The sequence below is a fragment of the Nicotiana attenuata genome, chromosome 9, assembly GCF_001879085.1.
Source record: "Nicotiana attenuata strain UT chromosome 9, NIATTr2, whole genome shotgun sequence".
Lineage (NCBI taxonomy): Eukaryota > Viridiplantae > Streptophyta > Magnoliopsida > Solanales > Solanaceae > Nicotiana > Nicotiana attenuata.
Genome location: NC_031997.1, coordinates 24,622,018 through 24,635,299, shown reverse-complemented (window position 1 = coordinate 24,635,299; position 13,282 = coordinate 24,622,018). Strand labels below are relative to the sequence as shown.

The window sequence follows — 13,282 nt, the reverse complement described above, 5'->3', positions numbered from 1 at the left end:
TATTTCCGCTTCTGCGGTCTGAACCACGCACCTGCGGCTTCCGCTTCTGCGGACTAAGCTCCGCATTTGCGGATCTCATTAAATCTCCAAAACCCGCATCTGCGGTCATCTTGTCGCATCTGCGACTCCGCAGATGCGGTCACCCAATCCGCACCTGCGGTTCTCCCCGCTTCTGCGACTCTCCACCCACTCCTGCGGTCCCATTTCCGCAGGAGCGGAAATACCAGAAGCAGCAGCAAATTCTCAAGTTTTACAAGCCAAAACTTCCCGTTAGCCATCCGAAAATACCCCGAGGCCCCCGGGAACTCAACCAAAAACACAAATATGATCCAACACCTTATTCAAACTTGTCGAATCATCAAAACACCACAAATCACACCTAAACTATCAAATTGCATCAAATTCAAGCCTAAGTTCATCGAAATCTTTCGAAACTTGCATTCGATCAAAACCTACCCAAATCACCTCCGAATGACCTGAAATTTTGCTCACACATCCCAAATCACATAACGAAGCTACAGCAACTCTCGGAATTCCATTCCGACCCTCGGATCAAAATCTTATCGACTGGAATTCGCCAAAATACTAACTTCGTCAATTCAAGCCTAATTCTTCACCGGACCTCCAAAATTACTTCTGATCACACTCCTAAGTCACAAATCATCCCCCGAAGCTAACCGAATCACTGAAATTCATATCTGAGCCCTCCAACACATAAGTCAACGTCCGGTTGACTTTTCCAAAACAAACCTTCCTTAAAGAGACTAAGTGTCTCATTTCCTTCTAGAACCACTCCAAATCAACTCGTTCACACCCAACACTGATAATGAAGCATAAAGAAATTGAAAATAGGGAAAACGGGGCGGTAACTCACGTGACGACGGGTTGGGTCGTCATATCCTCCCCAACTTAAACAAACGCTTGTCCTCGAGCGAGTCAAGAAACATACCTGATGCCTCAAATAGGTGAGGGTATCTGCTCCGCATCTCCCGCTCGGTCTCTCAGCTAGCCTCCTCCACGGACCGACCTCTCCACTGCACTTTCACCGAAGCAACATCCTTTGACGTCAACTTCCGCACCTGACGATCCAAAATGGCTGCTGGCTCTACATCATAAGTCAAGTCACCCTCCAGCTGAACTGTACTGAAATCTAGAACATGGGACGGGTCCCCAATGTACTTCCGGAGCATAGAAACATGAAAAACTGGATGCACGCCCGACAAGCTAGGTGGCAAGGCAAGCTCATAAGCCACCTCTCCGATCCTCCTAAGTACCTCAAAAGGCTTAATGAACCGCGGACTCAACTTCCCTTTCTTCCCGAATCTCATAACACCCTTTGTGGGTGAAACCTTCAACAAGACTTTTTCACCAATCATGTAGGACACATCACGGACCTTCCTGTCCGCATAACTCTTCTGTCTCGACTGCGCTGTACGGAGTCTCTCCTGAATCACCTTCACCTTCTCTAATGCCTCCTGAACCAAATCTGTCCCCAACAACCTAGCCTCCCTAGGCTCGAACCAACCAACTGGAGATCTACACCGCCTCCTATACAAGGACTCATACGGTGCCATCTGAATGCTGGACTGATAGCTGTTGTTGTAGGCAAACTCTGCAAGCAGTAAAAACTGATCCCATGACTCTCCAAAATCAATAACGCAGGCGCGTAACATATCCTCCAATATCTGAATGGTGCGCTTGGATTGCCCGTCCGTCTGAGGGTGAAAGGTACCCATATCCTCAACTGTACCTGCGTACCCATCTCTCGCTGATCAGCCTGCCAAAACTGAGAGGTGAACTGAGTGCCTCGATCTGATATGACGGAAATGGGAACACCATGCAATCGAACAATCTCCTGAATGTAAATCTCTGCCAGCCGCACTGAAGAATAAGTAGTGCAAACCGGAATGAAGTGCGCGGACTTGGTCAGCCTGTCTACAATCACCCAAATAGCGTCAAATTTCTTCAAAGTCCGTGGGAGTCCGGTAACAAAATCCATAGTGATCCTCTTCCACTTCCACTCGGGAATAACCATCTGCTGATGCAAGCCACCCGGTCTCTGATGCTCATATTTCACCTGCTGACAATTAAGACACCGGGCTACATACTCCACAATATCTCTCTCCATCCTCCGCCACCAATAGTGCTGTCTAAGATCCTGATACATCTTTGCGGCACACGGATGAATGGAATACCGCGAGCTATGGGCCTCCTCCAATATCAACTCCCGAAGCCCATCCACGTTAGGCACGCAAATCCGGCCCTGCATCCTCAACACATCATCATCTCCAATGGTCACATCCCTGGCATCATCATGCTGAACCGTGTCCTTAAGGACAAGCAAATGCGGATCATCATACTGGCACTCCCTGATACGGTCATACAAGGAAGACCGAGAAACCACACAAACCAACACTCGACTGGGTTCTGAAATATCTAGTCTCACAAATCGATTGGCCAAGGCCTGAACCTCAACTGCAAATGGACTCTCCTCAACTGGAATGTATGCTAAACTCCCCATACTCACCGACTTCCGGCTTAAAGCATCGGCCACTACGTTGGCCTTCCCTGGGTGATACAGAATAGTAATGTCATAATCCTTAAGTAACTCTAACCATCTACGCTGCCTCAAATTAAGATCCTTTTGCTTGAATAAATGCTGAAGACTGCGATGATCAGTGAATACCTCACAGGATATGCCATACAAATAATGCCTCCAAATATTCAATGCATGAACTATAGCAGCTAGCTCCAAATCATGGACGGGGTAGTTCTGCTCATGGGGCTTCAACTGACGAGAAGCATAAGCAATAACTCTACCCTCCTGCATCAAAACACAACCTATCCCAACTCTGGAAGCATCGCAATATACCGTGTAAGAACCTGAAGCTGATGGTAACACCAATACTGGAGCTGTGGTCAAAGCCGTCTTGAGCTTCTGAAAGCTCTCCTCGCACTCGTCCGACCATGCAAATGAGACACCCTTCTGAGTCAACTTGGTCAAGGGCGATGCAATAGAGGAAAAACCCTGAACAAACCGGCGATAATAGCCTGCCAACCCAAGGAAACTACGAATCTCTGTGGCTGAGGATGGTCTAGGCCAACTCTGCACCGCCTCTATCTTCTTCGGATCAACCTGAATCCCCTCGCTGGACACCACGTGTCCCAAGAAAGCCACTGAACCGAGCCAGAACTCACACTTGGAGAACTTTGCATAAAGCCTCTCCTCCCTTAATCTCTGCAACACAACTCGCAAATGCTGCGCGTGCTCCTCCTGACTACGCGAGTATACCAGGATATCATCAATGAACACTATGACAAATGAATCCAGATAAGGCCGAAATACACTGTTCATCAGATGCATGAACGCTGCTGGGGCATTGGTCAGCCCGAAAGACATGACAAGAAACTCATAGTGACCATATCTAGTCCTGAAAGCAGTCTTATGAATATCTGAATCCCTGATCTTCAACTGGTGATAACCCGAACGGAGATCAATCTTGGAAAACACCTTCGCTCCTTGAAGCTGGTCAAACAAATCATCAATGCGAGGCAGGGGATACTTGTTCTTAATTGTTACCTTGTTCAATTGCCTATAATCGATGCACATTCTCATTGTGTCATCCTTCTTTTTCACAAACAGAACTGGCGCACCCCACGGTGACACACTAGGCCGAATGAACCCCTTGTCCAGGAGCTCCTGAAGCTGCTCCTTTAATTCCTTCAACTCCGCTGGTGCCATACGATATGGCGGAATAGAGATGGGCTGAGTGCCCGGCACCAGGTCAATACCAAAATCAATATCCCTGTCTGGCGGCATGCCCGGCAGGTCTGCAGGAAACACATCGGGAAAATCCCTCAACTGGGACAGAATCAATGCTAGGAGTCTCAGTTTCAACATCCCTCACAAACGCCAAGTATGAAAGACAACCCTTCCCAACCATTCGCTGGGCCTTTAGGAATGAAATCACCCTGCTAGGAACATAGTCAGTTACACCACGCCACTCGATCCGCGGTACACCCGGCATAGCCAAAGTGACTGTCTTGGCATGACAGTCTAGAATAGCATGACACGGAGATAACCAATCCATGCCCAAAATAACGTCGAAGTCCACCATGCTCAATAGCAGTAAATCAACTCGGGTCTTCAGACCCTCAATAGTCACCAAACATGACCGGTACACATGGTCTACAATAATAGTATCGCCCACCGGGGTAGATACATGAACAGGTAAAGCAAGACACCCTCGGGACGTACCCAAATGATGAGCAAAATATGAAGACACATATGAATAGGTAGAATCGGGATCAAATAATACTGAGGCGTATCTGTGATAGACTGAAACAATACCTGTAATGACAGCGTCTGAAGCAATGGCATCTGTCCTGCCCGGCATAGCGTAGAAACGAGCATGGCCACCGCCTGATCGATCTCCACCTCTGGGACGACCCCTGGCTGCCTGATCTCCACCCTTAGCTGGCTGGGCGGGTGATGAAGTAACTGGAGCAGAAGTCGAGGGCTGGCCCCTCTGCTGATGCTGTCTGCCATGAAGGCGAGGGCACTGCCTCCTCAAGTGACCAAACTCTCCGCACTCATAACAACTGCCCGGTACTGGAGATGGGGACTGATGGGAACCCCTCGTACCGGAGTGACTAGAAGATGCACTCGGCGCAGAAGAACCCTGAACTGATGGGGCATGAGATGAACTCGGAGCTGGGAGGGCGCTGAGTGAAGACTGACCCTGCTGGGGCCCATGATGACCACGGCCTGAAGATCCCCCATGATACTCTGGACGGGCCGACTGAGCAGGCCGGAAAGAACGACCTCTACCCTGCTGAAACTGGCCCCTCGAAGGAGCACCACTGTAACTGCCCGATCCACGAGTCATCTTAGCCTCCCTCTCCTCTCGCTCTCTACGGCGAACTGACTCGATCTCACGAGCGATATCCACCACCTCCTCAAAAGTAGCACCCAGTACTCTCTCTCTAGTCATCAGAATACGGAGATGGTAGTTAAGGCCATCCACAAATCTCCTAATCCTCTCACGATCTGACAGAACCATCCAAGTAGCATGACGAGCCAGCTGGGAAAACCTCATCTCGTACTGAGTCACTGTCATATCTCCCTGTGTCAACCACTCAAATTGCCTACGCAACTCCTCCCTACGGGACTGAGGTACATACTTCTCCAGAAAAAGAGCGGAGAACTGCTGCCAAGTCAGAGGTGCTGCACCGGCAGACCTACGCCTCTCAAAGTCCTCCCACCAAGTAAGAGCAGCCCCCGTGAACTGAAAGGTAGTAAATGCCACACCACTCGACTCAAGGATCCCTGCCGTATGGAGCATACGCTGACATCTGTCAAGAAAACCCTGGGCATCCTCGCCCTCAGCACCACCGAATGTCGGAGGCTGGAGTCTACCAAACCTCTCAAGACGATGCTGCTCATCGTCTGGCATAGCTGGAACCACGAAGCCCTGAGCTGGTGCAACCTGCTGAGCTGGAGGTGCCTCTGGTGTCTGTAGTCCCTACACTCCCTGCGTAGGTGCGCGGGCAACGGGGGTCTGATTGCCTCCCCCGGTCTGTGAAGTAGCTGTTGCTGCGGTGGTGGCTAAAACTGCCTGAGCCAGGCCAGTACAGACCGTTAATATCTGTGCCAAGGTCTCCTGAAGGCCCATAATCACAATAGAAACGGCTGGTGCCTGAGTAGGTGCTGCTGGAGTATCCACAGCTGGAGCCTGATCCTGAGCTGGGGCAACTAACGGGTCAGCAGGTGCTGCCCCGGCTGCTCTGCCTCTGCCACCACCACGACCACGGCCACTATTATATTCATCTACCGGGACGGACCAAGTCACAATCCCCAACGGTGCTCTACTCCACGCTCGCTACCCGGCGTGCAAGTCACCTCAATATAGCACTACGATGTGCACACACGGGGTTTCAAACCCTCAGAACAGCATTTACATCTATTACTCACCTCAAGCCGGCCAAAGTCCTAGCTCGCTATGCCCTTGCCTTTCGAATTGACCTCCTCGTGTACCGAATCTGATCAAAACTACAACGAATACATCACAATATGCTAATGGGACAATACCCAATCGAAAACAATCGAAAAATAGCTAAAATCTCGAAATTAGCAAAACCCGAGCCCCGGGCCCACTTCTCGAAAATCAGAAAATTTACCATCAACGGATTCCTTATCTCGCCGCGAGTCTATACATATGAGGAACACCAAAATCGGAGTCCAAGTGACCCCTCAAATCCCCATTTTAGCTCTCTTAAGTTCCAAACCCTAACCACCATTTTTGACCTTTGATTCCTTAATTTTTCAGTTTTAATTCATGTATTTGTACCATAAAATCGTGTTTTAGACTCAGAAATTCTTACCTCAATGAAGTCCCTTGATTTGTCTCTTCCAACTCGCCCAAATTCTCCAAGTCCGAAGTGAAAACTATGAACCCTTATGAAATTTCGCGAAGATGAAATATAACTTCACTGACCAGTTATTTCCACATCTGCGGCTCCTTAGCCGCCTCTGCGACTTCCGCTTCTGCGGTAATTGCACCGCTTCTGCGGTCTGAAACACGCACCCGCGGCTTCCGCTTCTGCGGACTAAGCTCCGCATTTGCGGATCTCATTAAATCTCCAAAACCCGCATCTGCGGTCATGTTGTCGCATCTGCGACTCCGCAGATGCGGTCACCCAATCCGCACCTGCGGTTCTCCCCGCTTCTGCGACTCTCCACCCGCTCCTGCGGTACTGCTTCTGCGGTCCCATTTCCATAGGAGCGAAAATACCAGAAGCAGCAGCAAATTCTTAAGTATTACAAGCCAAAACTTCCCGTTAGCCATCCGAAATCACCCCGAGGCCCCCGGGACCTCAACCAAAAACACAAACATGATCCAACACCTTATTCAAACTTGCTCGAATCATTAAAACACCACAAATAACACCTAAACCATCAAATTACATCAAATTCAAGCCTAAGCTCATCCAAATCTTCTGAAACTTGCATTCGATCAGAAACCTATCCAAATCACCTCCGAATGACCTGAAATTTTGCACACACATCCCAAATCACATAACGAAGCTACAACAACTCTCGGAATTCCATTCCGACCCCCGGATCAAAATCTCACCTATCGACCGGAATTCGCCAAAATACTAACTTCGCCAATTCAAACCTAATTCTACACCGGACCTCCAAAATTACTTCCGATCACACTCCTAAGTCACAAATCATCCCCCGAAGCTAACCGAATCATCGGAATTCATATCCGAGCCCTTTAACACATAAGTCAACGTCCGGTTGACTTTTCCAAAACAAACCTTCTTTAAAGAGACTAAGTGTCTCATTTCCTTCTAGAACCGCTCCAAATCAACTCGTTCACACCCAACACTGATAATGAAGCATAAAGAAATAGAAAATAGGGAAAACGGGGCGGTAACTCACGTGACGACGGGTTGGGTCGTCACAATATACATACATACATACATACATACATACTAGCAAGGCAAGCCCGTGTTACGCCCGGGCCAATACTTGCTTGACTTGGTATTTTAGGTAAGCAAAACAATCCTTTTTTTCCCGGGGTTGATAAGTAGGTTAGCCGTAGTCCTTTAACGAAGGGTATAAATACCATTAACCTATAGTAACATATACAAAAAGTATTTACATACTATCACTTTGGTTATGATTACAAAAACATGGGAGTTCAGAGACTAACATCTTTGCACGTTAATGCAAAGTTCATTTTCATCCATCTAAAGTCCTTTAGCGTCACAGGGCTTGAACTCTTTTCTCCTGAAAGAGAGTAACCTGCAAATACATATAGCAAGATAGGGCAATTTCAAACGTTAAAGCCTAAAAGTTATAGTATTTCCTTGTTTCGAAAATTATGGAATGTAAAAATAGAGCATAAAAAATTCCCAATGTGTAACATAACTTAGACTGAAAAACATATATAGCAGTTAAATATGATGTCACTTCCAGTTTGCATCTAGAAGATCCAAAATGCCACTTGACGGCCTTGAACAAAATTCAATAACCATTAATCAAAGGCAAGTACGCTCCCGAAAAGCAAAATAGAGCTTTTAAGCACGACTTTTTGGAAAAGACAACTTAGGGTCGCATTCAGTGCAAGGTTCTAAGCATCTATATAGATAAACCTTGTGGCTATCAGAACAAATATTTGTAAGCGATCAACTTATTTGAATCATATCGATATGGTAGACAACCTAGTACATAAGTCAAATAATATTGCGGAAAAGATAAAGAGTTAAAACAAAATGAAAATTACCACATTACTCATTCAAAGCACTTCTCACTCTGTTTTGGCCCTATGTTAACCTCTTAAGGCTAGTTTAGACTTTGGAGACCAGAGCTAGCACATGTACAGTATACCTACATTAGGCAAAAGAACTAAGTTAGATCAAGTAAAATATTTGCTATCTAGCAAAAGCATTTGAAGATGCATTTTTCAACTATAGTATGAGCCTTTGCTTCTCATGACATGAGTTAAACCAAATTAGGATGAAATATAATTCACCTATCTTATAGTAGTAATTAGGTTAATGTGCTCCTTAAGCTCAACACAAGTTTGTTATGCCGATCAATCTTTTAAAAAACAAGTCGCATAAACCGATTTTACTGATTTTAAAAAATCATCGCAGAACTAGTATCCAGAAAGTACTTATGCTACTTATGCCACGTGTCTTTTCAAGAAATTGTTAAGAGACAAGTACTTAAGAGCCAAGTTCTACTGGACATCTAGGCTACTTAAAAAAAAAGTTTTCGCCAGAAAGATAATATAATGTCAACAAATTAGTGACTTTGCTAGCTCACATAGTTGAGATACAACATTTAGAAATTGCATCTAGTTTTTCTCCAATTAATTCACAAGGTATTATTCATGACTAAAGACCTCGTATGTAACAGATCAACGAATCAGTAAACTAAGATCTTCCAGTCTCAATAAATAAACCATATATATACCAACCTTTAAACCACACAGATAGCAAATCCTAAGTATTTTCACATTTCTTCCATCAACCCGTTGCGTGAACATCCTTTTGGGGGAAGTCTCCTGCTAGAATTTTTTGTGTAGTAACATCCTTTGTCTTTTAGAAAATCTGCAATCCCATAGTTTCAATCCCTATGAAGCTTATTCAGAAATCTAGGAAAACACATATCATCTAGTGTAGTAACTCTGCAACAGTATTACTCATAATTTTTTGAGATTACCATAAATTTCATGACATAATTTTTTTTTAAAAAGGCACATTGACGCCCCTTATATTTGAGAATTGTTGTTCCTTAATCTGTTGATGTTGATGTACTAAATCTGTAGTATCTCGATTTGCGACATTTCTTTTCCAAATAGTTACAATTTTGTTGGATTGTAATTTGCTATAATATCAATTATGAGTTGCATCTAGTTTTCATTATTACGACAAAGTTAGATAAACAGTAGCCCTGCTGCAATAGACACATATAGGCGGAAGTAAAATGAACACATTTCATAAAAGTATTTTTAAAATAAAATGATGTACAATGCATGATATCTTGCTCGATAGTTCTGTCTAGTGAATGTAAACATTGTACCGTTGAGAGAGCTAAATTATAGATGCTTATGTTATAATACTGGAAGAAGATTTGGAATGAAAATTTACTTTATTTTAGGCATATCGTCAAACACCTTGACTGCAACTAAATTATTTTCCTTCCTTACAATTCCTTTTTCCCAAGATGGCAACTTAGTGTGCTCAGTCCCGTTAATCACAAAATTTTCATGCAAGCGTTTGAACAAATAACCACATGGTAAACAGAATCCCCCACAAATAAAAAAATGAAAAGGCAAAGGGGAACGGAAACATATAAATCAAATATCCAGAATCTTACATAGTGAATTAAAAAGAAAAGTAAAGCACAACTGGGGAAAAAAATTCATGGACAGACGACAAATGAAGATTCAGTCGAAAAAATAAAATCAAATGTTTACACTCACCACGAAAGAATAAAGCTAAACTAAACAGACTTGGAAATAATCTCTTCCTTCACTTTTAGGCTTTATGATATTATCCCGTCGATACATGCATGTGTATTTTGGAGGGTGTATTCATAGATGTTCTGTATGTACACAAAGAACACGGGATACACAGAACAAGCAAATACAAAGAAAAACTAAAAATTAAAAACTAAAAAAAAAATAAACCTTTTTGGAGAGAAGGGGTGGGGTGGGTTGGTGAGGATAGGAAAGGTTGAGAAGCAGTTTTGAAAAATATTTTACCTTCTCTTAATAAGTAAAACATTTTCCTCCAATTGGAGGAAAATGAGTTCATAAGAAAAATATTTTCCAAAATATCTAAGCCAACCAAAATTGGAAAACATTTTCCAGAAAATATTTTCCTACATACCAAATACACCCCAAGTGTTGCAATAATAAGTCGTGAAAGAATTTGTTATACGACCCAGACCGTCACGCTGGTCCAATTTAGTTAGAATGAGCATATTTATATAAGGGGTTTTAACACCGTATACCCCTGTATAAATCTCTTTACTCACTATGCCTTAATTGTAAAAGTTACACTGTATACCTATAAAGAAATTACATCCTATATCTTGATAGAGAATCTTATGTGTGTAACAACCACTATTAATAAGGGGATAATATCCCTTAAATGTAGCCTTAATTATTGAAATCCGTACTCGATGAATTTTGAGATTCACATCTCCCCTAATTATACCATATTCCTATTTTCCATCAAAACTTCATTTTTGATATTGTATGCTCTATACTTTCAAATCTTCCCATATATTTTGAACATACCACAATATTCTAATTTGAAATACAATTCAAATAGAATATATCACAATATTCTAATGACAAGTACGCTATCTAAACCAAGCATATCACAGTATTCTAATTTAGAATATATTATTTAAACTAAATATACCATAGTATCTTAATTTACAATACATTATTCAAATACTATAATATTTTAATTTGGAATACAACATTCAAACTAAATATACCATAATATTCTAATTTGGAATACAATATTCAAACAGAACATACTATAATATTCTAATTTGGAATATAATACTCAAACAATATTTTAATTTGAAATACAATATACAAACCAAATATTCTACAATTTTTTAATTTGAAAAAATCTGGTTTGAATACTGTATTTCAAATTAGAATATTGTCGTATGTTTGATTTGAATATTGTATTTCAAATTAGAATATTGTGTTATGTTTGATTTGAATATTCCAAATTTGATTATCATCGTTGTTTGATTTGAATAATGTATTTTTCATTAGGATATTGTGGTGTATTGGCTTGAATAACATATTCTAATATTTTATTTAGTTTATATATTATATCCCAAATTAGAACATTGTCACGTTATTTTATTTTTCTTTTGATTACATAGATGAAAGAGAAGAAAAAGATTATGGAGGACTTCATAGAGAAATTTCTGGGGCGGACTTTTTGGTGAACATGTATAATTCTAATTCCTTAAAACGTGGGATGATGGAGTGTTTTAAGGGATTTATTAAGTTGGAATGAGAGATAATTTAGTTCCTTAAAAGGTGAGATTTATTTAATGGCATATAATGATATTAAAAGTTTAAAAAGTAATAAACTTTTATAAAATAGGTATACAACGTAAAATAAATATTTCAAAGGTATATGGAGTTAACTAGCATTTCCAGTGGGCATACCGTGTAGATTACTCTTTATATAATATACAATACTATAAGAACCTAATGAGCAACAAAGTAGAGCAGTACAGTCCAGCAAGAACAACAACAACATTATATAGAAAAAATATACATAAATACATAATCAGTGTATTTTTTGTATATTGGCTAATGAATGTAATTATTTTTGACCGACTAATCAAATGTATGCAACTTGCCCTAATTTTAATGGGAGAATTACACAAAAATACAGTCCACCCATATACATTGCATCAGAATAACCCAGTTACAACTTTGCAAATCTGTAGCCCATTAACAATAGGCCAAAGTTCGAAAAATAAGCATTTTTTCTTTTCTTTTTTTATTCTGCAGATCTTCAAGCACAAAAATATTGTGATTTTTTATTCTTCTTCCCCAAGTTTGTATATATTCCTATTCCAGCTACAAAAAATTCAAATTCGTATATAATGCAACTTGAAAAACTTAAATTTTCCTCTTTTTCAAGTTCCAAATAGCATAAATAAAAAATAAAAATTGAAAAAATTATTGCATGTTCATGATTTGGCAAATAAATCAACAAAAAAAGTCGATTTGTACATAGATTAAACATATAAAATTTTAATTTAGATTTAACTGCACATGTGCATTACATATATAATGATGTATAACTTTGTATAAACTTGTATATACAATACCTAATAATGTATATCAGAAAAATAAGACAAAGAAGAAGAAAAATAGAAAGTGTCAAACATCCATAGATGCCTATTATACACGTATAACGTATATACACACTTATACATTAAAAATATAGATAATTTATACAACATTGTACGCAGATATACACACTTATACATATTTATACAATATTATATAAGTGTGTATAAACACTACCTATACAAATTTACACTAGAAAAAACCTTCTGTCCATCACCACATTACAGATTTCGGTGGTTGTTGGTGTTGAATTTTTCCGGCGAGTTTTTGGCTTCAAATTTGGGCTTCACCAGTTGCAAAAGATGAAACAAAAACTAAGAGAAATAAGAAAATATGAGACGAGGTTGCCGGAGATGCTCTTTTAGTCAAGATCTGATAGTTTTAGGCCAGATCTGATAGTTTTTGGACTGATATGCCAAATCTTATTGCGGTTCCTTAACCTCCTTTTGTCAATTAACTCAAAAATCGAAATCGAATTGACATAGAATGCGAGTATTAAAGAGCCATTGTACACATCTATATAGAGCACAAAAATTACTGAAATGTTACAGTATTTGTTTTTGTTTCTTCACTTGAGTGCTCAAAAGCAATTATCACGAGTGTATAAAAAAAAATCCTGTAATTTGTAGAGATAAGGAAGGAGAGGCGAGTGAAGAGAGATTGAGTATGCTGAGAAAGAAGAAAGAAGAAAAGAAAAAAACCCTAGAAGTATGTCTTTAATAATGGGCTAAAGAATGAAAAGTTTCTTTCAAATTATATGCAACATGGGCCATATCGGGTAAAGACTTCAAACCTAGGCCATTTTTAGTTGGGCTGCTGGGCCAAGTGATTATATCCGTAATTCTTTCAATTTTAAT

General features: G+C 41.0%; 1 long non-coding RNA gene across 1 annotated transcript; it reads right to left on the bottom strand.

Annotated features, from left to right (window-relative positions):
• LOC109232768 lies at nucleotides 7,635-10,151 on the bottom strand. The gene is made up of 4 exons (XR_002068986.1): nucleotides 10,005-10,151; nucleotides 8,997-9,129; nucleotides 8,298-8,401; nucleotides 7,635-7,816 (listed from the first exon to the last, which is right to left on the bottom strand). It is a non-coding gene; the product is annotated as an uncharacterized LOC109232768 (long non-coding RNA).